This window comes from Pseudophryne corroboree, chromosome 4 (assembly GCF_028390025.1).
Source record: "Pseudophryne corroboree isolate aPseCor3 chromosome 4, aPseCor3.hap2, whole genome shotgun sequence".
Classification (NCBI taxonomy): Eukaryota; Metazoa; Chordata; class Amphibia; order Anura; family Myobatrachidae; genus Pseudophryne; species Pseudophryne corroboree.
The window spans coordinates 14,310,583-14,336,697 of NC_086447.1; the positions used below are offsets into that span (position 1 = coordinate 14,310,583).

Genomic DNA, 26,115 nt, shown 5'->3' on the forward strand with positions numbered 1-26,115 from the left:
AATCAGTAATAGGTGAAAAAACATTCCTAACAAAGGTGTTAATCAGAGACTTGGCTTTGTAGACACTTTTCAGAGAGCAAATGTGTTAGCATAAAAATAAAGCCAGAAAATGGAAAGCTGATTAATCACTCAATTGGATTTCTGTGGCTGCATCATTTTTTTTCTCTGCAACCCCATGCTAAATTGTGCTTCCTAACTGTTTTTTATAAAATGACTTAATCAAATCTAACTCTGATTGCATCAGAGAAGGCCAGGTACCCTACACTATAAGAGGTGGTTTGAAATTTTGACTTGTCTACTTAAAAATCACCAAAATTTTAACACAAGGTCAATTACATCCCTGGGTGGAATTGAACCACCAACCTTTTAGTTAACAGCCGAACGCGCTAACCGATTGCGCCACAGAGACAGCTTGCAAAAGCATGTACTGACAAAGGCTAAAAAGCATTCACCTAGATAGTTTCCAAGAAAAAGGTTAAAAAGGCAATAATCTGGAGAGTTTTGCAAGATTTTTCTTCCATTGACCAACAAAGAAACACATTGGTACTTTCCCATGATGAGTGAGTACTTCAGGATCTCTTACACTTACATGAGCAGCAGAGTGGCACAGTGGAAGTGTGCTGGGCCCGTAACCCAGAGGTCGATGGATTGAAACCATCCTCTGCTATGAGCACTTGTTCTTTTTTTAATTCAATTCATCCAAAACTGGGATTGATATTTTGGCTCTTTTTTTTTTTTATAAACGTTTTATTGAAGATTTCAAATAATAACATTGCCAGAAATCCAAATATAGGGCAAACATGGCAAATAAGCATTGGCAGTAATCATATATACAGGTAACTATTCAGTGAAACTGGGTGTAACAAAGACATACACACAGGGGGGAAAAGCAAGGGAGAAAAAGAAAAAGAGGTGGGGGATAACATACAGGATATACAAATGCCACTAAGGAACAGTGAAGACTGTTAAAACATTATAGAGGGTATAAAACCCCAGCAGTAGGAGGCGTACTTTACGAGTAAGAAATAAGGGGGAGAATCAGTGGGGGCAACAATGATGCATCTAGGACAGTGTCTTTACATTGGTATTTCAATTAAAGCTCTAGCTCTTGCCCATTCTTGAGATCCAAAGAATGTGGAAACAGTCCTTCTGGAGTCCTCATCCAAGGAAGAAATGAAAAGGTCCCATCTGTGATGAAAGGCGGAAATGGGGGATGTAGAGTTCAGTAGTTGTGTTCGCATATCGAAATACAATAGGAGAAGAAGACGGGTCTTGAGCTCCTGGATCGTCGGGGCAGATTTCTTAATCCAGTGTATGAATATTATTTTTTTAGCTAGAGTTAAGACTGTTACAACAAAGGGAGTACACCTGGGAGAATGCATGCCGAAGGACTAGTGTTCAAAATCTATTAATAGGCAAGCTTCTGGTATAGGCAATAATGAGGATTGTAATATTGTATTTAAATAGCATACAGTTTTAGCCCAGAGTCTGCGAACCTTGGAGCATTCCCATACGCAATGGTATAACTTAGCATTTGACATTAAGCATTTCACACACTTTACTGATTCGTTCATGGCCATATATTTCCTCTGAGCTGGGGAGATATATGCCCTGTGTAAGAACCGGAAATGGGTTTCCTGTAAATATGCCGATTGTAGGTGCTTGGAATGTTTACTATAATTGTAAAGTATAGACTCAGCAGAGTATGTCCAATTTGGAATATCGGCAGCCCACATGGAAAGAATCTTTTGAGAGTGGGTCGAGGGGTTAACAGTAGCTAAAATTAAATGGGGGTAAAGGTGTCGAATCCTATAGGTAGTAGAGGATCGTATCTGCAGCACCTGGAGAATAATGTGTGTCGCCTTAGGTAAGGGGTAAGTAATCGGGAGTGCCTGGACGTAGTGTCTGACCTGAAAATATAAGTAAAAAAGACTATTTGGGATGGAAAAACGCCTTTGCAGGACATCGAAAGGGAGGACATATCCTCCCGGGTCGAAGACCCTGTTCACAAGAGATAGACCCTTTTGTCTCAAAAGCTGAAAGGAGGGGTTGTGGAGTGACGGTGAAAATTCTGGGTTGCCCCAGAGGGGTAGGTAAGGTGAAAATCTGAAATCTCTCCTCAACTTCTTATGAAGGTACATCCAGTGAATGTACGAATCATGAAAAATGGGATGAGAGTAAATCTGGGTGGTATGGAGCTAGGCTTGAGGTGCAGCAAGGCAGAAGGAGAGTACGGATGAAATATAGCTTGATCCAATTTGGTATCAGTGTAAGTGGAGGTTTCCAGCAACCAGTCACTGGCATATCTGAAAAATACAGCTGTGGTATAGGATTTAAAGTCAGGGAGACCAAGGCCTCCGTGAGATTTGGGAAGCATCAATTTGGAGAGAGCAATTCTAGATCGTTTACCATTCCATAAGAATCTAGACATAGCGGTATTAACCGTGAGAGTGTCTCTATGAAGCAGTGCTATAGGGAGCATCTGGATTGCATAAAATAACTTTGGGAAGATTATAGTTTTAACCGCAACCGCCCTACCGAGGAGTGAAAGGGGAAGAAAATTCCAAGTTGACATTAGCGTAGCAACCTTGTTCACTAGGGGAGAGAAATTAGCTTTGTACAGGTCAGCTACTTTATTCGTGATATATATGCCCAAGTATTTCGAGGGAGCTGTAGAAATTTTAAAATTAGCAAATACAGGGGAGGAGGGAAGATGTAGGGAGTATTCACCTATGGGGAGAATCTCTGATTTTTCGACGTTAACCTTATAACCAGCGATCGCACCAAAGTTGCCAATAATGGCCATGATTGCAGGGATTGACGTAAGGGGATCAGAGACACAAAGTAACATGTCATCTGCAAACAGTGAGACTTTAAGCTCGTAGGTGGAGATGGTAATACCTTTGAAAGCAGGTGACTCATGCAGCAGTATGGCTAAGGGCTCTATAGCATTTGCAAATAAAAGAGGAGACAGGGGGCACCCCTGTCTCGTACCTTTATGCAGTTGAAAATGGTCTGAGAATTGGCCATTGCACATAATCTGAGAGTGAGGGTTTGTATAGAGCATTTTAATATAGGAAAGGAATGCCGGGGGAAAGCCAAACCTGTCCATAGTGTTGAATAAGTGGGTCCACTGTACAAGGTCAAAGGCCTTCTCTGCATCTAAAGACATTATCACACCAGGGGGAGCAGAGCCAAGTTGGAGATGTTGAACAGCGGATATGACATTCAGGACCGAGTGCCTGCCAGCAATAAATCCTGTTTGATCAGGGTGGATAATCTCTGGTAAGACAGTTTTGAGTCTATCGCCAGAATTTTTGCCAAGATTTTGTAGTCTGAATCAAGCAAGGTTATGGGTCTGTAGGAGCCTGGGAGAGTGAGATCCCGATTTGGTTTGGGTAAGAGTTTGATATATGCTGCATTATAGTATAGTGGTGCAGTACCCGTGGTGAGCATATGATTAAAGGCTAAGACAAGTGTGCTGAGAATGTCAGGAAGCATCATCTTATAGAAGTCCCCTCCAAACCCATCAGGGCCTGGAGCCTTATTAGTCTGTAAAGATTTAATTATCTTGGATACTTCCCCCGGTGTGACAGGAGCCAGCAAAGTATTTTTCATCTCCCCCGTAAGTTGAGGAAAAGGGACACCGTGCCAGGGGGGGAGGGTGGAGAGGGGGGTGTGGAGGGGTCGTCAGTTACAGGTGGAGGTTGGGAGTGTAACCGAGAACAAAACTCTTTCATATAAAGCGCTACCTGCTTATTAGAGGAAGTGAGAGAGCCATCTGGGTATCGAAGTGGGTGGACCATCGTGGCTGATCTAGAGCCATTTAAAATATTGGTGAGCAATTTGCCTGATTTATTCCCAAATCTGTGGTATTTATAGTTAATTCCGTACAAGTGTCTGTGTCCTTGCTTGTTAAGGTATTCATTAAAGTGAGTCCTTGCTGTAGTATATTTCAGTTTATTAGCTAAATTGGGCACTCGGCTAAAGATGGTGTAGGCAGTAGTGAGATTTTGTTGTAAGCGGAGATAGGTGGCTGCATAGGCTTTGTTAAGTTTGGCAACATAGGAAATTATATCACCTCTAAGGACCGCCTTAGCGGTTTGCCAAAATAGGGGAGGGTCAGAAGTAGCCTGAGACTGGTTGCTAGAACTATAATTCTGCCAACTGGTAGACAGTAGGGATTTAAAATCCAGGGATACCAGAAGGTGAGAGGGGAAGCGCCAGGAAATCTGAGAAGATTGCTCCATTGAGAGGTGTAATACAAATCTCTGTAATGCATGGTGTTAGGGTCTCCTGCCCTGTGCTGCCACGTCGTCATGGCAACCGGGAGACAAGTGCTAGTGGAGTAACCTGAGCGCAGCTGATACTCCGGTTCGGGTCTTTTGCTTTGCAGTGGTTATAGGCTCTGTGCACGGCAGGGGATCCGGTGCTGGTTTTTGTGCTCACAGTCTGTGAGGTCTGAGTGGGGCGTGGACAGCACCTGCTTTATAAGGCCTCTTTTCAGGGTAAGCAGATGCTGCTGAATCTTTGTTGGTTAGTCAGTTCATGAAAGTTAGCCAGTACTGTGTAGCTTTGTATTTGTTTGTTGCTTACTGCAAATAGGCCTGGGGATTTGGTATTACACTCTGCCAATCCAGACCTAGCAGTAAGACTGGAGTCAGTCGTTTAGCTTGCTGGGGTTCTGTTACTACTCTGTGAACTTAGCAAGTTTGCGGCTGTATTCTAAGACTTGCCTGTCTAATCCTGTCTCACTGTGCTAGGTGTCAGGGGTCAGTTTAGTGGCAGTAAGCTAAAACCTGTGCACTGCAAGTGAGAATCAGGATTGTGGAGTCTCTCCTTGTGTCTATCATTCCATCTCTGACCAAGGAGTTTACTGCCACACCCGTTGGTAACCCTTTAGGGTTTTGCTGTTGCCCTTAGCAACAGCATTTCGGGTTCTCTACGTATTAAAACACAACATCTTGCTATTTCCATCTGAGCAGTTCTAATACAAGGGAGATACCCAGTTCCTTAGCCTCTGGGCTTCTCTGTTCACTTTGTGTGTATTTTGTTACCCTATCACCTTCTGTGTACGTTATGTCATATTCCCCAGTTTGTCTGTGAGTCCATTTGTTTTGCATAACAGTTCAAACACCAGTACATTCCTGCAGACACTGGAGTGCATAACAGTTCTGACACCAGTACTTTCCTGCAGGCACTGGTGTGCATAACATATTCAGCAGCCTAATACTCCTGTTGAAATTTTGTGGGAATATGGAGCATACCCCTCAAAATACGTTGCAACAGGTGGTCGATCAGGTGCAGGTCCTGACTCGACAATTTAATGATTTGTCCATTAAAATGCACACCTCCCAGGCTGCTGGCGGAGCTCCCGCAGCAGCAGCACCTGCAGGGGTTAAGGAGCCGAAAGTAAATCTCCCGGATCATTTTTCTGGAGATCGCTCGCAGTTCTTTTGTTTCAAGGAGAGCTGCAAGCTATACTTCCGGCTTAGGCCTCAGTCTTCTGGGTCGGAGATTCAGCGGGTGGGCATAGTGATTTCCTTGCTACAAGGAGACCCACAGGTCTGGGCATATGGGTTGCAGCCTGACTGTCCGTCGCTTAAAAGTGTTGATGCTTTTTTTACGGCACTGGGCATGTTGTATGATGACCCTGACAAGACGGCCTCAGCCGAGGCTCAGATTTCGATCCTTAAGCAAGGGCGAAGGCCAGTTGAGGTTTACTGTACGGAGTTTCGGAGGTTGGCCCATGATACCCAGTGGAATGACCCAGCCCTGAGACACCAGTACCAAAGAGGTCTTTCTAACCAGATAAAGGACCAACTGGTACAATATCCCTTGCCTGATAGCTTGGATCAGCTCATGCAGTTATCCATCCGGGTGGATAGACGGCTGAGAGAGCGTAGGCTTGAAAGGGAGACTGAGATTTCCTTCCTTCCCAAGGGAACCTCAGACTCTGAGGAATTTTCTGAGGAGCCTATGCAGATTGGGGCTACCCGCCTCTCCTCGCGTGAGAAGACGCGGAGGAGACAGCAGGGCTTGTGTTTGTACTGTGGGAATAAAGGTCATGTGGTAGTATCATGCCCAGAAAAGCCGGAAAACTTCAGGGCCTGAGGGTGATGGGAAATATCCTGTCAGGCCAGAAGTCAGAATTTCCCAAGAAGACTTTTATCATTCCGGTGACCTTGAAGATCCTCGGTCAAACTGTCAAGACTGAGGCCTTTGTGGACAGTGGGGCCGACGGGGTTTTTATGGACCGCCAATTCGCCCTGAAACACTCTGTTCCCTTAGTACCCTTGGCATCGGAAATTGAGATTTGTGGGTTAAACGGGGAACCATTATCCCAAGGTAAAATTACCTCTTGCACTAGCCAGATTTCTTTGTTTATTGGAGCCACACACTCTGAAAAATTGTCCTTTTATGTGACTGTCTGTACTTTTGCCCCATTGGTGTTGGGGTTACCCTGGTTAAGGGCCCACAATCCTCAATTTGACTGGGTCTCTGGGGAGATTCTTAGTTGGGGTACTGATTGTTTCAGGAGTTGCTTGAGCCTTCCAGTCAGGCTCTCGCAGCTAAGTTTGCCAGGATTGCCAGGGTGTTATGCAGATTTTGCGGACGTGTTCTCCAAAAAAGTTGCAGAGGTACTACCTCCCCATCGCCCCTATGACTGTGCCATTGATTTGTTGCCAAATGCTAAGCTTCCCAAGAGCAGGTTGTACTCCCTGTCACGTCCTGAGACTCAGGCTATGGCAGAGTACATTCAGGAGAACTTGGCTAAGGGATTTATCAGACCTTCACAGTCTCCAGTTGGGTCGGGGTTCTTCTTCGTAGGTAAAAAGGTCGGTTCGTTGCGACCCTGCATCGACTTCAGGGAATTGAACCGTATCACGATTAAAAACTCATACCCACTGCCTCTCATTTCGGTCTTGTTTGACCAGCTTCGTACTGCCACCATTTTTTCAAAGATTGACCTACGCGGTGCGTACAATCTAATCCGAATAAGAGAGGGGGATGAATGGAAGACTGCCTTTAATACCCACTCAGGGCATTATGAATATTTGGTGATGCCTTTTGGGCTCTGTAATGCCCCGGCAGTCTTCCAGGATTTCATGAATGATGTGCTCAGGGAATATTTGGATAGATTCTTAGTTGTATACTTAGATGACATCCTAATCTTCTCCCATTCCCTGGAGGAACATCGGAAGCATGTACGCTTAGTCCTCCAGAAACTCAGAGACCACCGGCTTGGGGCGAAGCTGGAGAAGTGCGAATTTGAAGTTCAGCAAATCGCATTTCTAGGATATATTATCTCCCCAGAAGGTTTCCAAATGGAGGGTTCCAAGGTACAGGCAGTCCTGAATTGGGTGCAGCCCACTAGTTTGAAGGCGCTTCAGCGTTTCCTGGGCTTTGCGAATTTTTATAGACGATTTATCGCTGGATTTTCGTCTATAGTGGCGCCCTTGGTGGCACTCACTAAGAAAGGGGCGGATGTTGCTCACTGGTCTTGTGAGGCTAAAGCGGCTTTTGCCCGTCTCAAAAGGGCATTTGTTTCGGCCAAGGTGCTGCGACACCCAGATCCAGAGCATCCTTTTGTGGTGGAGGTGGATGCCTCTGAGATGGGTATTGGGGCAGTGCTTTCTCAGATGGGAGTGTCTGATAATCGCCTTCATCCCTGTGCTTACTTTTCCCGTAAATTTTCGCCTGCCGAGATGAATTATGACGTGGGTAACCGGGAATTGTTTTCTATTAAGGATGCACTCGAGGAGTGGAGACACTGGCTTGAGGGGGCTAAGTTTGTGGTCTCAATTCTCACTGACCATAAGAATCTGGCATATTTAGAGTCAGCGAAGCGTCTCAATGCCAGGCAGGCACGATGGGCTTTGTTTTTTGCTCGCTTTAATTTTTTGATAACATATCACCCTGGGTCAAAAAACATCAAGGCTGATGCGCTCTCGCGGAGTTTTGCTCCAATCCAGGAGACCACCGAGGAGCCGTTGCCCATTGTTTCCCCATCATGTATTAAAGTGGGCATTACCCAGGACCTCTTATCATTAGTCCTTAGAGCACAGGAGCAGGCTCCTCCAGACCTTCCGGTAGGTCTTTTGTTTGTGCCTCCTAGGTTAAGACAGCGAGTGTTCCTGGAATTCCATGCCAAGAAGTCGGCAGGTCACCCGGGTATTGCCAGAACTCGGGAGTTGCTATCTAGGGCGGTGTGGTGGCCCTCGGTGGCTAAGGATGTGGATCAGTGGGTTCGGGCATGTGACATCTGTGCCCGAAATAAGACTCCTAGAGGGGTTCCTGTTGGCCCATTACATCCACTCTCTATCCCATCTAAGCCATGGACCCACATTTCAATGGATTTTGTGGTGGACTTGCCCAAATCCTCGGGGATGACAGCCATCTGGGTTGTCGTTGACAGGTTTTCGAAGATGGCGCACTTCGTTCCACTGGTTGGGCTGCCATCAGCCAGACGCCTGTCTGAATTATTTATGCTGCATGTTGTGCGTCTCCACGGGTTGCCACTTGATGTGGTCTCTGACCGCGGATCCCAGTTTGTGGCCAAATTCTGGAGGGCATTTTGTTCCGATCTCCAGATTTCTGTCAGCTTGTCGTCAGGCTACCATCCGCAGTCTAATGGGCAGACTGAAAGGGTGAACCAGTCCTTGGAGCAGTTCCTCAGGTGTTATGTCTCCAAGTGTCAGACTGACTGGGTTGCTCATCTGTCCATGGCGGAGTTTGCCTATAACAACGCGGCTCACTCTGCTACAGGGATCTCTCCCTTCCTTTGTGTGTATGGGCATCATCCTAAGGCCAATTCTTTTGACCCCCTGGACTCCACGCCTGGTGGTTCCTCTGTGGTTTCGGTCCTTAGAGGTATTTGGCGGAAAGTGAAGAAAGCCCTTGTGTCTGTGTCATTAGTGACCAAAAGGGTTTTTGATAAGCGGAAAAGACCCTGCAGCTTCAAATTAGGAGACTTCGTCTGGTTGTCAACCAAGAATTTGAAGTTGAGACAGCCATCTCATAAGTTAGGCCCCCGGTTCATCGGCCCTTATAAGATCACCAGGGTTATCAATCCGGTGGCATTTCAGTTAGATCTGCCCCGTTCTTTGGGTATCAATAAAACATTTCATTGTTCCCTTTTAAAACGGGCGATTAGTAATCCTTCTTCCAGTGGAAGACCTTCCCCTCTTCTGATACGTGGCCAGAGGGAGTTTGTTGTTGAAAGGATTCTTGACTCCAAGGTGGTTCGGGGTCGGCTGTCATTTTTGGTGCACTGGAAGGGGTATGGCCCGGAGGAGCGGTCGTGGGTGCGCAGTTGTGATCTTCATGCCCCCAGACTGATACGCTCTTTCTTCTCGCAGTTCCCCGATAAACCCGGTGGTAGGGGTTCTTTGACCCCTCGTCAGAGGGGGGGTACTGTTAGGGTCTCCTGCCCTGTGCTGCCACGTCGTCATGGCAACCGGGAGACAAGTGCTAGTGGAGTAACCTGAGCGCAGCTGATACTCCGGTTCGGGTCTTTTGCTGTGCAGTGGTTATAGGCTCTGTGCACGGCAGGGGATCCGGTGCTGGTTTTTGTGCTCACAGTCTGTGAGGTCTGAGTGGGGCGTGGACAGCACCTGCTTTATAAGGCCTCTTTTCAGGGTAAGCAGATGCTGCTGAATCTTTGTTGGTTAGTCAGTTCATGAAAGTTAGCCAGTACTGTGTAGCTTTGTATTTGTTTGTTGCTTACTGCAAATAGGCCTGGGGATTTGGTATTACACTCTGCCAATCCAGACCTAGCAGTAAGACTGGAGTCAGTCGTTTAGCTTGCTGGGGTTCTGTTACTACTCTGTGAACTTAGCAAGTTTGCGGCTGTATTCTAAGACTTGCCTGTCTAATCCTGTCTCACTGTGCTAGGTGTCAGGGGTCAGTTTAGTGGCAGTAAGCTAAAACCTGTGCACTGCAAGTGAGAATCAGGATTGTGGAGTCTCTCCTTGTGTCTATCATTCCATCTCTGACCAAGGAGTTTACTGCCACACCCGTTGGTAACCCTTTAGGGTTTTGCTGTTGCCCTTAGCAACAGCATTTCGGGTTCTCTACGTATTAAAACACAACATCTTGCTATTTCCATCTGAGCAGTTCTAATACAAGGGAGATACCCAGTTCCTTAGCCTCTGGGCTTCTCTGTTCACTTTGTGTGTATTTTGTTACCCTATCACCTTCTGTGTACGTTATGTCATATTCCCCAGTTTGTCTGTGAGTCCATTTGTTTTGCATAACAGTTCAAACACCAGTACATTCCTGCAGACACTGGAGTGCATAACAGTTCTGACACCAGTACTTTCCTGCAGGCACTGGTGTGCATAACACATGGTCAGATACGGAGATGGGTTCAATTTCCACGGAGGATATTCTTGTGAACAGGGTCTGAGATAGTAACATATAGTCTATTCTTGACAGGGTCTGGTGAGCAGCTGAGAGACACGTAAATTCCTTGACAGTAGGATTGAGCACTCTCCAAACATCTACTAAAGTCAGCTGGGAGGATAAATGGGGTACACCAATTTTTGGCAATGTTAATGGGCGTCTAGGTGAAGAGGATCTGTATAGATGAGTATCAGAAATTAAATTAAAATCACCACATACTATTAACAAGTCATGGATGAAGGGCGTAAGATCAGTAATGAGCTTTAAAAAGAAGTGTTTACTGTAAGCTGTAGGGGCATACACATTACAGAGGGTGAAAGGCTTGGAAAAAAAGCGTAACTTGTGCAATGACAAAGCGTCCCTCAGGGTCAGGGGTAATTTTAGCTACATCTAGGGGAATTGACCGTTTCACCAAGATCACTACACCTCTCGCTTTAGAGGTATAGGGTGAACAGGCTACCAATCTCCACCCCAACATTTGGAGCTTTACCATTTCAGAGTGAACTAGGTGGGCTTCCTGCATGAAAATTAATTCAAGCTTCAACTTATTACAGTACACCAATATTTTCCTTCGCTTAGCTGGTGAATTAAAGCCTCCTACATTAAGGGACCCTACCTTAATTGACGCCATATATGCTGAAGAGAAGTGAGACCGACAGGTTCCAGGCAGCAATATGATAGCATACTATAGAGAATGGGGCGGGAAAGAGGGGGGGAGGGAAGAACAACAGGGTATAGGGAAAGACACAAGACAAAAAAGGCTAAAACATGCATAGCAAAACTTGACATGCGCAGCATGTCCAAGGTGAGTAATATACTGTAACATAGTTTCCGGAATGCTACCAAAATCTGCAGCCTAAACAGGCATAAGAATAGACCTAACATAACCCAGAGCATAGCTCCCGTCCCCTCCGACTGGGGAGGCAGATTTTTCTCCCTCGGGTGCAAAACCTGTAAAGAAAATACTGAGAGGCCACTGCAAGTGGGGTGTACATCTCTCAACCATTGGCCGGCAACTGAACTGGCATTAGGTGAACAAGTGAGCCGTAGATCTCAGGAAATCGCGGTGTAGTAGAAAGTAGAGTAGGACATTAAACACGATCTGTGATATCAACTTCAGTGGCTTTTCCCTTATCACAGAGAAAGTCCGCAGCTTCATCAGGGGATAGAAAGTCATAGTGCTTATCATTATCAAAGATACGCAGTTTGGCTGGGTAAATCAATGCAAATTTCTGCTTGTCAGCTATCAGGCGAGAGCAGATGGGGAGAAGGCTCTGCGTGCCTTAGTTAGTTCCACAGAAAAATCTTGGAAGAGGCGTATGCTGAGGCCTTCCCACTTTATAACTGGCTGTTTCCTGGAAGCCCTCCAGATTTCAAATTTATGGACGTAGCTGAGGCATTTGAAAATGGTGACCCTTGGGCGGGAGTCGTTAGGGCGAGGTGGGGGGCCGATTCTGTGAACCCGCTCTATAACCATATCCTTACACAGTTCCTGGATCCCCAGGATTTGGGGGAGGGAATGTTTGACAAATTGCTCTAAAGATGGCCCCTTCAATGTTTCAGGGAGCCCAACCACCCTGATATTATTGCGCCTATAGCGATTTTTTTATTTCCTCTAATCGGTTAATAATAGCATAGTTCTCCTTCTCCAGCCTTTTAACATCACCTTGGAAGTCAGACAGGTTGTGGGCTATAAAGCATATTCTGTTCTCTGCAGTTGAGACTCTCATATTAAGTTGCTGTATTTGAGTGGAGATATCACTTACCGCTTTTGAGAGCAGCGGTCCCACAGTGGAGGAAATTGCGTCGACTAGGTCACCATATGACAGCGGGGAGTCACGATGCAAGTGCTGCGAAGCAGTATCTGCGTCCTGAGAATCAGTGACCTGTTTCTTTGAGACAGGAGAGGTTGCCAGCGCGTCCGTGTCCGGCGCCATGACAGGGTCAGGACTCCTTTTCACTTGGCGCAGCGTTTGCTGCTGCGTCCGCGGCGGCTGAGAGTAGGTGATGTATTTGTCCATATTTCAGGGTGCAGGTGTCCAGGGGACAGATGAGGGAGAATGGAGGCTAATTAAAGCCATGTAACAGCAGCAAATCAGCCGGAGATGGAGAGGAGCTGTGAGACGCGCTGCTCACTCCATGCAGCTGGAACCGGAAGCTATTGGCTCTTTTATTTTTACTTAAAGTACAATAACTTTTAACATTTTAAATTGTTTTAATAGTATATTGACAGCATTGTTTTCTTTCAGAAATCCACTTAATTTTCTTTACCCTATTACTGAAATGGTAATTGACAAAAACAAGCTACATTGTCACCAGAAGAGCAATGCAAAATGTACAATTGATATTTCAAAATCATCTTTCCAGCTTGGATTTCAATGATGCATTGGGGCAACGATTTTGTGAGAAACATCTTCACCCTTAAAGAAAGATTTTCTTAACTCCTTACCTGTGTGCTGATTAGATATCACCTGGTTTTCACATTAAACAGATTCCCACTTGAGAAAGCAGCAAGGATGCAGTGAGGTTTATGTTTCCTGGTGTCAACCTGTATTATTTCAATGGACATTGTAATGAGGATGCATCTTGCTGCCTTTCCAATGAAGCAAGTTTTAATCAGTAATAGGTGAAAAACCATTCCTACAAAGGTGTTAATCAGAGACTTGGCTTTGTGGACACTTTTCAGAGAGCAAATTTGTTAGCATAAAAATAAAGCCAGAAAATGGAGAGCTGATTAATCACTCAATTGGATTTCTCTGCCTGCATAATTTTTTTTCTCTGCAACCCCATGCTAAATTGTGCTTCCTGTTTTTTATAAAATGACTTAATCAAATCTGACTCTGATTGCATCAGAGAAGGCCAGGTACCCTACACTATAAGAGGTGGTTTGAAATTTTGACTTGTCTACTTAAAGAACACCAAAATTTTATCACAAGGTCAATTACATCCCTGACTGGGATTAAACCACCTACCTTTTCGGTTAACAGGCGACCGCGCTAACCAATAGCGCCACAGAGACAGCTTGCAAAAGAATGTACTAACAAAGACTAAAAAGCATTCATCTAGAAAGTTTCCTAGAAAAAGGTTAAAAAGGCAAAAATCTGGAGAGTTTTGCAAGATTTTTCTTCCATTGACCAACGAATAAACACATTGGTACTTTCCCATGATGAGTGAGTACTTCAGGATCTCTTGCACTTACATGAGCAGCACAGTGGTGCAGTGGAAGCTTGCTGGGCCCATAACCCAGAGGTCGATGAATCAAAACCATCCTCTGCTATGTGCACTTATTTTTTTGTTAATTAAATTCTTCCAAAACTGGGATTGATATTTTTTTCTCTTTTATTTTTACTTAAAGTACAATAACTTTTAACATTTTAATTTGTGTTAATAGTATATTGGCAGCATTGTTTTCTTTCAGAAATCCACTTAATTTTCTTTACCCTATTACTGAAATGGTAATTGACAAAAACAAGCTACATTGTCACCAGAAGAGCAATGCAAAATGTACAATTGATATTTCAAAATCATCTTTCCAGCTTGAATTTCAATGATGCATTGGGGCAACGATTTTGTGAGAAACATCTTCACCCTTAAAGAAAGATTTTCTTAACTCCTTACCTGTGTGCTGATTAGATATCACCTGGTTTTCACATTAAACAGATTCCCACTTGAGAAAGCAGCAAGGATCACTCAATTGGATTTCTCTGCCTGCATAATTATTTTTTCTCTGCAACCCCATGCTAAATTGTGCTTCCTAACGGGTTTTTTTATAAAATGACTTAATCAAATCTAACTGCATCAGAGAAGGCCAGGTACCCTACACTATAAGAGGTGGTTTAAAATTTTGACTTGTCTACTTAAAGATCACCAAAATTTTATCACAAGGTCAACTACGTCCCTTGGTGGGATTGAACAACCAACCTTTCAGTTAACAGTCGAACACACTAACATATTGCGCCACAGAGACAGCTTGCAAAAGCATGTACTGACAAAGGCTAAAAAGCATTCATCTAGAAAGTTTCCTAGAAAAAGTTTAAAAAGGCAATAATCTGGAGAGTTTTGCAAGATTTTTCTTCCATTGACCAACAAAGAAACACATTGGTACTTTACCATGATGAGTGAGTACTATAGGATCTCTTACAGTTACATGAGCAGCAGAGTGGCGCAGCAGAAGCGTGCTGGGCACATAACCCAGAGGTCGATGGATTGAAACCATCCTCTGCTATGTGCACCTTTTTTTTGTTAATCAAATTAACCCAAAACTGGTATTGATATTTTTTTCTCTTTTATTTTTACTTAAAGTACAATAACTTTTAACATTTTAATTTGTGTTAATAGTATATTGACAGCATTGTTTTCTTTCAGAAATCCACTTAATTTTCTTTACCCTATTACTGAAATGGTAATTGACAAAAACAAGCTACATTGTCACCAGAAGAGCAATGCAAAATGTACAATTGATATTTCAAAATCATCTTTCCAGCTTGAATTTCAATGATGCATTGGGGCAACGATTTTGTGAGAAACATCTTCACCCTTAAAGAAAGATTTTCTTAAATCCTTACCTGTGTGCTGATTGGATATCACCTGGTTTTCACATTAAACAGATTCCCACTTGAGAAAGCAGCAAGGATGCAGTGAGGTTTATGTTTCCTGGTGTCAACCTGTATTATTTCAGTGGACATTGTAATGAGGATGCATCTTGCTGCCTTTCCAATGAAGCAAGTTTTAATCAGTAATAGGTGAAAAACCATTCATACAAATGTGTTAATCAGAGACTTGGCTTTGTGGACGCTTTTCAGAGAGCAAATTTGTTAGCATAAAAATAAAGCCATAAAATGGAGAGCTGATTAATCACTCAATTGGATTTCTCTGCCTGCATAATTTTTTTTCTCTGCAACCCCATGCTAAATTGTGCTTCCTAACTGTTTTTTATAAAATGACTTAATCAAATCTAACTCTGATTGCATCAGAGAAGGCCAGGTACCCTACACTATAAGAGGTGGTTTAAAATTTTGACTTGTCTACTTAAAGATCACCAAAATTTTATCACAAGGTCAACTACGTCCCTGGGTGGGATTGAACAACCAACCTTTCAGTTAACAGTCGAACACACTAACCTATTGCGCCACAGAAACAGCTTGCAAAAGCATGTACTGACAAAGGCTAAAAAGCATTCATCTAGAAAGTTTCCTAGAAAAAGTTTAAAAAGGCAATAATCTGGAGAGTTTTGCAAGATTTTTCTTCCATTGACCAACAAAGAAACACATTGGTACTTTACCATGATGAGTGAGTACTTCAGAATCTCTTACAGTTACATGAGCAGCAGAGTGGCGCAGCGGAAGCGTGCTGGGCACATAACCCAGAGGTCGATGGATTGAAACCATCCTCTGCTATGTGCACCTTTTTTTTGTTAATCAAATTAACCCAAAACTGGTATTGATATTTTGGCTTTTATTTTTACTTAAAGCACAATAACTTTTAACATTTTAATTTGTTTTAATAGTATATTGACAGCAATGTTTTCTTTCAGAAAGTCACTTAATTTTCTTTACCCTATTACTGAAATGGTAATTGACAAAAACAAGCTACATTGTCACCAGAAGAGCAATGCAAAATGTACAATTGATATTTCAAAATCATCTTTCCAGCTTGAATTTCAATGATGCATTGGTGCAACGATTTTGTGAAAAACATCTTCACCCTTAAAGAAAGATTTTCTTAACTCCTTACCTGTGTGCTGATTAGATATCACCTGGTTTTCACATTAAACAGATTCCCACTTGAGAAAGCAGCAAGGATGCAGTGAGGTTTATGTTTCCTGGTGTCAACCTGTATTATTTCAATGGACATTGTATTGAGGATGCATCTTGCTGCCTTTCCAATGAAGCAAGTTTTAATCAGTAATAGGTGAAAAACCATTCCTACAAAGTTGTTAATCAGAGACTTGGCTTTGTGGACACTTTTCAGAGATTAAATTTGTTAGCATAAAAATAAAGCCAGAAAATGGAGAGCTGATTAATCACTCAATTGGATTTCTCTGGCTGCATCATTTTTTCTCTCTGCAACCCCATGCTAAATTGTGCTTACTAACTGTTTTTTATAAAAATGACTTAATCAAATCTAACTGCATCAGAGAAGGCCAGGTACCCTACACTATAAGAGGTGGTTTGAAATTTTGACTTGTCTACTTAAAGATCACCAAAATTTGATCACAAGGTCAATTACGTCCCTGGGTGGGATTGAACCACCAACCTTTCAGTTAACAGCTGAATGCACTAACTGATTGCATCACAGAGACAGCTTGCAAAATCATTTACTGACAAAGGCTAAAAAGCATTCATCTAGAAAATTTCATAGAAAAAGGTTAAAAAGGCAATAATCTGGAGAGTTTTGCAAGATTTTTCTTCCATTAACCAACGAAGAAATACAATGGTACTTTGACATGGTGAGTGAGTATTCAGGATCTCTTAGACTTACATGAGCAGCAGAGTGGCGCAGCGGAAGTGTGCTGGGCACATAACCGAGAGGTCGATGGATCGAAACCATCCTCTGCTATGTGCACTTATTTTTTTGTTAATTAAATTCTTCCAAAACTGGTATTGATATTTTGACTCTTTTATTTTTACTTAAAGTACAAGAACTTTGAACATTTTAATTTGTTTTAATAGTATATTGACAGCATTGTTTTCTTTCAGAAATCCACTTAATTTTCTTTACCCTATTACTGAAATGGTAATTGACAAAAACAAGCTACATTGTCACCAGAAGAGCAATGCAAAATGTACAATTGATATTTCAAAATCATCCTTCCAGCTTGAATTTCAATGATGCATTGGTGCAACGATTTTGTGAAAAACATCTTCACCCTTAAAGAAAGATTTTCTTAACTTCTTACCTGTGTGCTGATTAGATATCACCTGGTTTTCACATTAAACAGATTCCCACTTGAGAAAGCAGCAAGGATGCAGGGAGGTTAATGTTTCCTGGTGTCAACCTGTATTATTTCAGTGGACATTGTAATGAGGATGCATCTTGCTGCCTTTCCAATGAAGCAAGCTTTAATCAGTAATAGGTGAAAAAACATTCCTACAAAGGTGTTAATCAGAGACTTGGCTTTGTGGACACTTTTCAGAGAGCAAATGTGTTAGCATAAAAATAAAGCCATAAAATGGAGAGCTGATTAATCACTCAATTGGATTTCTCTGCCTGCATAATTTTTTTTCTCTGCAACCCCATGCTAAATTGTGCTTCCTGTTTTTTATAAAATAACTTAATTAAATCTGACTCTGATTTCATCAGAGAAGTCCAGGTACCCTACACTATAAGAGGTGGTTTGAAATTTTGACTTGTCTTCTTAAAGATCACCAAAATTTGATCACAAGGTCAATTACGTCCCTGGGTGGGATTGAACCACCAACCTTTCAGTTAACAGCTGAACGCACTAACCGATTGCATCAAAGAGACAGCTTGCAAAATCATTTACTTACAAAGGCTAAAAAGCATTCATCTAGAAAATTTCATAGAAAAAGGTTAAAAGGCAATAATCTGGAGAGTTTTTCAAGATTTTTCTTCCATTAACCAACGAAGAAATACATTGGTACTTTGACATGATGAGTGAGTATTCAGGATCTCTTACACTTACACGAGCAGCAGAGTGGCGCAGCGGAAGCGTGCTGGGCCCATAACCCAGAGGTCGATGGATCGAAACCATCCTCTGCTATGTGCACCTATTTTTTTGTTTATTAAATTCTTCCAAAACTGGGATTGATATTTTGGCTTTTTATTTTTACTTAAAGTACAATAACTTTGAACATTTTAATTTGTTTTAATAGTATATTGACAGCATTGTTTTCTTTCAGAAATCCACTTAATTTTCTTTACCCTATTACTGAAATGGTAATTGACAAAAACAAGCTACATTGTCACCAGAAGAGCAATGCAAAATGTACAATTGATATTTCAAAATCAACTTTCCAGCTTGAATTTCAATGATGCATTGGGGCAACGATTTTGTGAAAAACAACTTCACCCTTAAAGAAAGATTTTCTTAACTTCTTACCTGTGTGCTGATTAGATATCACCTGGTTTTCACATTAAACAGATTCCCACTTGAGAAAGCAGCAAGGATGCAGGGAGGTTAATGTTTCCTGGTGTCAACCTGTATTATTTCAGTGGACATTGTAACGAGGATGCATCTTGCTGCCTTTCCAATGAAGCAAGTTTTAATCAGTAATAGGTGAAAAACCATTCCTACAAAGGTGTTAATCAGAGACTTGGCTTTGTGGATACTTTTCAGAGAGCAAATGTGTTAGCATAAAAATAAAGCCATAAAATGGAGAGCTGATTAATCACTCAATTGGATTTCTCTGCCTGCATGATTTTTTTTCTCTGCAACCCCATGCTAAATTGTGCTTCCTGTTTTTTATAAAATGACTTAATTAAATCTGACTCTGATTTCATCAGAGAAGGCCAGGTACCCTACACTATAAGAGGTGGTTTGAAATTTTGACTTGTCTACTTAAAGATCACCAAAATTTGATCACAAGGTCAATTACATCCCTGGGTGGGATTAAACCACCAACCTTTCAGTTAACAGCTGAACGCACTAACCGATTGCATCACAGAGACAGCTTGCAAAATCATTTACTTACAAAGGCTAAAAAGCATTCATCTAGAAAATTTCATAGAAAAAGGTTAAAAGGCAATAATCTGGAGAGTTTTGCAAGATTTTTCTTCCATTAACCAACGAAGAAATACATTGGTACTTTGACATGATGAGTGAGTATTCAGGATCTCTACCACTTACACGAGCAGCAGAGTGGCGCAGCGGAAGCGTGCTGGGCCCATAACCCAGAGGTCGATGGATCAAAACCATCCTCTGCTATGTGCACTTATTTTTTTGTTAATTAAATTCTTCCAAAACTGGGATTGATATTTTGGCTTTTTATTTTTACTTAAAGTACAATAACTTTGAACATTTTAATTTGTTTTAATAGTATATTGACAGCATTGTTTTCTTTCAGAAATCTACTTAATTTTCTTTACCCTATTACTGAAATGGTAATTGACAAAAACAAGCTACATTGTCACCAGAAGAGCAATGCAAAATGTACAATTGATATTTCAAAATCATCCTTCTAGCTTGAATTTCAATGGTGCATTGGGGCAACGATTTTGTGAAAAACATCTTCACCCTTAAAGAAAGATTTTCTTAACTTCTTACATGTGTGCTGATTAGATATCACCTGGTTTTCACATTAAACAGATTCCCACTTGAGAAAGCAGCAAGGATGCAGGGAGGTTAATGTTTCCTGGTGTCAACCTGTATTATTTCAGTGGACATTGTAATGAGGATGCATCTTGCTGCCTTTCCAATGAAGCAAGTTTTAATCAGTAATAGGTGAAAAACCATTCCTACAAAGGTGTTAATCAGAGACTTGGCTTTGTGGACACTTTTCAGAGAGTAAATGTGTTAGCATAAAAATAAAGCCATAAAATGGAGAGCTGATTAATCACTCAATTGGATTTCTCTGCCTGCATGATTTTTTTTCTCTGCAACCCCATGCTAAATTGTGCTTCCTGTTTTTTATAAAATGACTTAATTAAATCTGACTCTGATTTCATCAGAGAAGGCCAGGTACCCTACACTATAAGAGGTGGTTTGAAATTTTGACTTGTCTACTTAAAGATCACCAAAATTTGATCACAAGGTCAATTACATCCCTGGGTGGGATTGAACCACCAACCTTTCAGTTAACAGCTGAACGCACTAACCGATTGCATCACAGAGACAGCTTGCAAAATCATTTACTTACAAAGGCTAAAAAGCATTCATCTAGAAAATTTCATAGAAAAAGGTTAAAAGGCAATAATCTGGAGAGTTTTGCAAGATTTTTCTTCCATTAACCAACGAAGAAATACATTGGTACTTTGACATGATGAGTGAGTATTCAGGATCTCTTACACTTACATGAGCAGCAGAGTGGTGCAGCAGAAGCGTGCTGAGCCCATAACCCAGAGGTCGATGGATCGAAACCATCCTCTGCTATGTGCACTTATTTTTTTGTTAATTAAATTCTTCCAAAACTGGGATTGATATTTTGGCTCTTTTATTTTTACTTAAAGTACAATAACTTTTAACATTTTAATTTCTTTTAATAGTATATTGACAGCATTGTTTTCTTTCTGAAATCCACTTAATTTTCTTTACCCTATTACTGAAATGGTAATTGACAAAAACAAGCTACATTGTCACCAGAAGAGCAATGCAAAATGTACAATTGATATTTCAAAATCAACTTTCCAGCTTGAATTTCAATGATGCATTGGGGCAACGATTTTGTGAAAAACAACTTCACCCTTAAAGAAAGATTTTCTTAACTTCATACCTGTGTGCTGATTAGATATCACCTGGTTTTCACATTAAACAGATTCCCACTTGAGAAAGCAGCAAGGATGCAGGGAGGTTAATGTTTCCTGGTGTCAACCTGTATTATTTCAGTGGACATTGTAACGAGGATGCATCTTGCTGCCTTTCCAATGAAGCAAGTTTTAATCAGTAATAGGTGAAAAACCATTCCTACAAAGGTGTTAATCAGAGACTTGGCTTTGTGGACACTTTTCAGAGAGCAAATGTGTTAGCATAAAAATAAAGCCATAAAATGGAGAGCTGATTAATCACTCAATTGGATTTCTCTGCCTGCATTATTTTTTTTCTCTGCAACCCCATGCTAAATTGTGCTTCCTGTTTTTTATAAAATGACTTAATTAAATCTGACTCTGATTTCATCAGAGAAGGCCAGGTACCCTACACTATAAGAGGTGGTTTGAAATTTTGACTTGTCTACTTAAAGATCACCAAAATTTGATCACAAGGTCAATTACATCCCTGGGTGGGATTGAACCACAAATCTTTCAGTTAACAGCTGAACGCACTAACCGATTGCATCACAGAGACAGCTTGCAAAATCATTTACTTACAAAGGCTAAAAAGCATTCATCTAGAAAATTTCATAGAAAAAGGTTAAAAGGCAATAATCTGGAGAGTTTTGCAAGATTTTTCTTCCATTAACCAACGAAGAAATACATTGGTACTTTGACATGATGAGTGAGTATTCAGGATCTCTACCACTTACACGAGCAGCAGAGTGGCGCAGCGGAAGCGTGCTGGGCCCATAACCCAGAGGCCGATGGATCGAAACCATCCTCTGCTATGTGCACTTATTTTTTTGTTAATTAAATTCTTCCAAAACTGGGATTGATATTTTGGCTTTTTATTTTTACTTAAAGTACAATAACTTTGAACATTTTAATTTGTTTTAATAGTATATTGACAGCATTGTTTTCTTTCAGAAATCCACTTAATTTTCTTTACCCTATTACTGAAATGGTAATTGACAAAAACAAGCTACATTGTCACCAGAAGAGCAATGCAAAATGTACAATTGATATTTCAAAATCATCCTTCCAGCTTGAATTTCAATGGTGCATTGGGGCAACGATTTTGTGAAAAACATCTTCACCCTTAAAGAAAGATTTTCTTAACTTCTTACATGTGTGCTGATTAGATATCACCTGGTTTTCACATTAAACAGATTCCCACTTGAGAAAGCAGCAAGGATGCAGGGAGGTTAATGTTTCCTGGTGTCAACCTGTATTATTTCAGTGGACATTGTAATGAGGATGCATCTTGCTGCCTTTCCAATGAAGCAAGTTTTAATCAGTAATAGGTGAAAAACCATTCCTACAAAGGTGTTAATCAGAGACTTGGCTTTGTGTACACTTTTCAGAGAGTAAATGTGTTAGCATAAAAATAAAGCCATAAAATGGAGAGCTGATTAATCACTCAATTGGATTTCTCTGCCTGCATGATTTTTTTTCTCTGCAACCCCATGCTAAATTGTGCTTCCTGTTTTTTATAAATTGACTTAATTAAATCTGACTCTGATTTCATCAGAGAAGGCCAGGTACCCTATACTATAAGAGGTGGTTTGAAATTTTGACTTGTCTACTTAAAGATCACCAAAATTTGATTACAAGGTCAATTACGTCTCTGGGTGGGATTTAACCACCAACCTTTCGGTTAACAGCTGAACGCACTAACCGATTGCATCATAGAGACAGCTTGCAAAATCATTTACTGACAAAGGCTAAAAAGCATTCATCTAGAAAATTTCATAGAAAAAGGTTAAAAAGGCAATAATCTGGAGAGTTTTGCAAGATTTTTCTTCCATTAACCAACGAAGAAATACATTGGTACTTTGACATGATGAGTGAGTATTCAGGATCTCTTACACTTACATGAGCAGCAGAGTGGCACAGCGGAAGCGTGCTGGGCCCATAACCCAGAGGTCGATGGATCGAAACCATCCTCTGCTATGTGCACTTATTTTTTTGTTAATTAAATTCTTCCAAAACTGGGATTGATATTTTGGCTTTTTATTTTTACTTAAAGTACAATAACTTTGAACATTTTAATTTGTTTTAATAGTATATTGAGAGCATTGTTTTCTTTCAGAAATCCACTTAATTTTCTTTACCCTATTACTGAAATGGTAATTGACAAAAACAAGCTACATTGTCACCAGAAGAGCAATGCAAAATGTACAATTGATATTTCAAAATCATCTTTCCAGCTTGAATTTCAATGATGCATTGGGGCAACGATTTTGTGAAAAACAACTTCACCCTTAAAGAAAGATTTTCTTAACTTCTTACCTGTGTGCTGATTAGATATCACCTGGTTTTCACATTAAACAGATTCCCACTTGAGAAAGCAGCAAGGATGCAGGGAGGTTAATGTTTCCTGGTGTCAACCTGTATTATTTCAGTGGACATTGTAATGAGGATGCATCTTGCTGCCTTTCCAATGAAGCAAGTTTTAATCAGTAATAGGTGAAAAACCATTCCTACAAAGGTGTTAATCAGAGACTTGGCTTTGTGGACACTTTTCAGAGAGCAAATGTGTTAGCATAAAAATAAAGCCATAAAATGGAGAGCTGATTAATCACTCAATTATATTTCTCTGCCTGCATGATTTTTTTTCTCTGCAACCCCATGCTAAATTGTGCTTCCTGTTTTTTATAAAATGACTTAATTAAATCTGACTCTGATTTCATCAGAGAAGGCCAGGTACCCTACACTATAAGAGGTGGTTTGAAATTTTGACTTGTCTACTTAAAGATCACCAAAATTTGATCACAAGGTCAATTACGTCCCTGGGTGGGATTGAACCACCAACCTTTCAGTTAACAGCTGAACGCACTAACCGATTGCATCACAGAGACAGCTTGCAAAATCATTTACTGACAAAGGCTAAAAAGCATTCATCTAGAAAATTTCATAGAAAAAGTTTAAAAAGGCAATAATCTGGAGAGTTTTGCAAGATTTTTCTTCCATTAACCAACGAAGAAATACATTGGTACTTTGACATGATGAGTGAGTATTCAGGATCTCTTACACTTATATGAGCAACAGAGTGGCGCAGCGGAAGCGTGCTGGGCCCATAACCCAGAGGTCGATGGGTCGAAACCATCCTCTGCTATGTGCACTTATTTTTTTGTTAATTAAATTCTTCCAAAACTGGGATTGATATTTTGGCTTTTTATTTTTACTTAAAGTACAATAACTTTGAACATTTTAATTTGTTTTAATAGTATATTGACAGCATTGTTTTCTTTCAGAAATCCACTTAATTTTCTTTACCCTATTACTGAAATGGTAATTGACAAAAACAAGCTACATTGTCACCAGAAGAGCAATGCAAAATGTACAATTGATATTTCAAAATCATCCTTCCAGCTTGAATTTCAATGATGCATTGGGGCAACGATTTTGTGAAAAACATCTTCACCCTTAAAGAAAGATTTTCTTAACTTCTTACCTGTGTGCTGATTAGATATCACCTGGTTTTCACATTAAACAGATTCCCACTTGAGAAAGCAGCAAGGATGCAGGGAGGTTAATGTTTCCTGGTGTCAACCTGTATTATTTCAGTGGACATTGTAATGAGGATGCATCTTGCTGCCTTTCCAATGAAGCAAGTTTTAATCAGTAATAGGTGAAAAACCATTCCTACAAAGGTGTTAATCAGAGACTTGGCTTTGTGGACACTTTTCAGAGAGCAAATGTGTTAGCATAAAAATAAAGCCATAAAATGGAGAGCTGATTAATCACTCAATTGGATTTCTCTGCCTGCATAATTTTTTTTCTCTGCAACCCCATGCTAAATTGTGCTTCCTGTTTTTTATAAAATGACTTAATTAAATCTGACTCTGATTTCATCAGAGAAGGCCAGGTACCCTACACTATAAGAGGTGGTTTGAAATTTTGACTTGTCTACTTAAAGATCACCAAAATTTGATCACAAGGTCAATTACATCCCTGGGTGGGATTGAACCACCAACCTTTCAGTTAACAGCTGAACGCACTAACCGATTGCATCACAGAGACAGCTTGCAAAATCATTTACTTACAAAGGCTAAAAAGCATTCATCTAGAAAATTTTATAGAAAAAGGTTAAAAGGCAATAATCTGGAGAGTTTTTGCAAGATTTTTCTTCCATTAACCAATGAAGAAATACATTGGTACTTTGACATGATGAGTGAGTATTCAGGATCTCTTACACTTACATGAGCAGCAGAGTGGCGCAGCGGAATTGTGCTGGGCCCATAACCCAGAGGTTGATGGATCGAAACCATCCTCTGCTATGTGCACTTATTTTTTTGTTAATCAAATTAACCCAAAACTGGTATTGATATTTTGGCTCTTTTATTATTACTTAAAGTACAATAACTTTTAACATTTTAATTTGTTTTAATAGTATATTGACAGCATTGTTTTCTTTCAGAAATCCACTTAATTTTCTTTACTCTATTACTGAAATGGTAATTGACAAAAACAAGCTACATTGTCACCAGAAGAGCAATGCAAAATGTACAATTGATATTTCAAAATCATCTTTCCAGCTTGAATTTCAATGGTGCATTGGGGCAACGATTTTGTGAAAAACATCTTCACCCTTAAAGAAAGATTTTCTTAACTTCTTACATGTGTGCTGATTAGATATCACCTGGTTTTCACATTAAACAGATTCCCACTTGAGAAAGCAGCAAGGATGCAGGGAGGTTAATGTTTCCTGGTGTCAACCTGTATTATTTCAGTGGACATTGTAATGAGGATGCATCTTGCTGCCTTTCCAATGAAGCAAGTTTTAATCAGTAATAGGTGAAAAACCATTCATACAAATGTGTTAATCAGAGACTTGGCTTTGTGGACGCTTTTCAGAGAGCAAATTTGTTAGCATAAAAATAAAGCCATAAAATGGAGAGCTGATTAATCACTCAATTGGATTTCTCTGCCTGCATAATTTTTTTTCTCTGCAACCCCATGCTAAATTGTGCTTCCTAACTGTTTTTTATAAAATGACTTAATCAAATCTAACTCTGATTGCATCAGAGAAGGCCAGGTACCATACACTATAAGAGGTGGTTTAAAATTTTGACTTGTCTACTTAAAGATCACCAAAATTTTATCACAAGGTCAACTACGTCCCTGGGTGGGATTGAACAACCAACCTTTCAGTTAACAGTCGAACACACTAACCTATTGCGCCACAGAAACAGCTTGCAAAAGCATGTACTGACAAAGGCTAAAAAGCATTCATCTAGAAAGTTTCCTAGAAAAAGTTTAAAAAGGCAATAATCT

The 26,115-nt window shown here is 40.7% G+C and overlaps 3 non-coding genes across 3 annotated transcripts; all 3 read left to right on the forward strand.

The window, feature by feature from the left end:
• Positions 1-18,058: 18,058 nt before the first annotated feature.
• TRNAM-CAU (transfer RNA methionine (anticodon CAU)) lies at positions 18,059-18,130 on the forward strand. The gene has a single exon. It is a non-coding gene; the product is annotated as a tRNA-Met (tRNA).
• A 1,092-nt stretch (positions 18,131-19,222) lies between these two features.
• On the forward strand, positions 19,223-19,294 carry TRNAM-CAU (transfer RNA methionine (anticodon CAU)). The gene has a single exon. It is a non-coding gene; the product is annotated as a tRNA-Met (tRNA).
• Positions 19,295-21,551: 2,257 nt separating this feature from the next.
• TRNAM-CAU (transfer RNA methionine (anticodon CAU)) lies at positions 21,552-21,623 on the forward strand. The gene has a single exon. It is a non-coding gene; the product is annotated as a tRNA-Met (tRNA).
• The last annotated feature ends 4,492 nt before the right edge of the window (positions 21,624-26,115 follow it).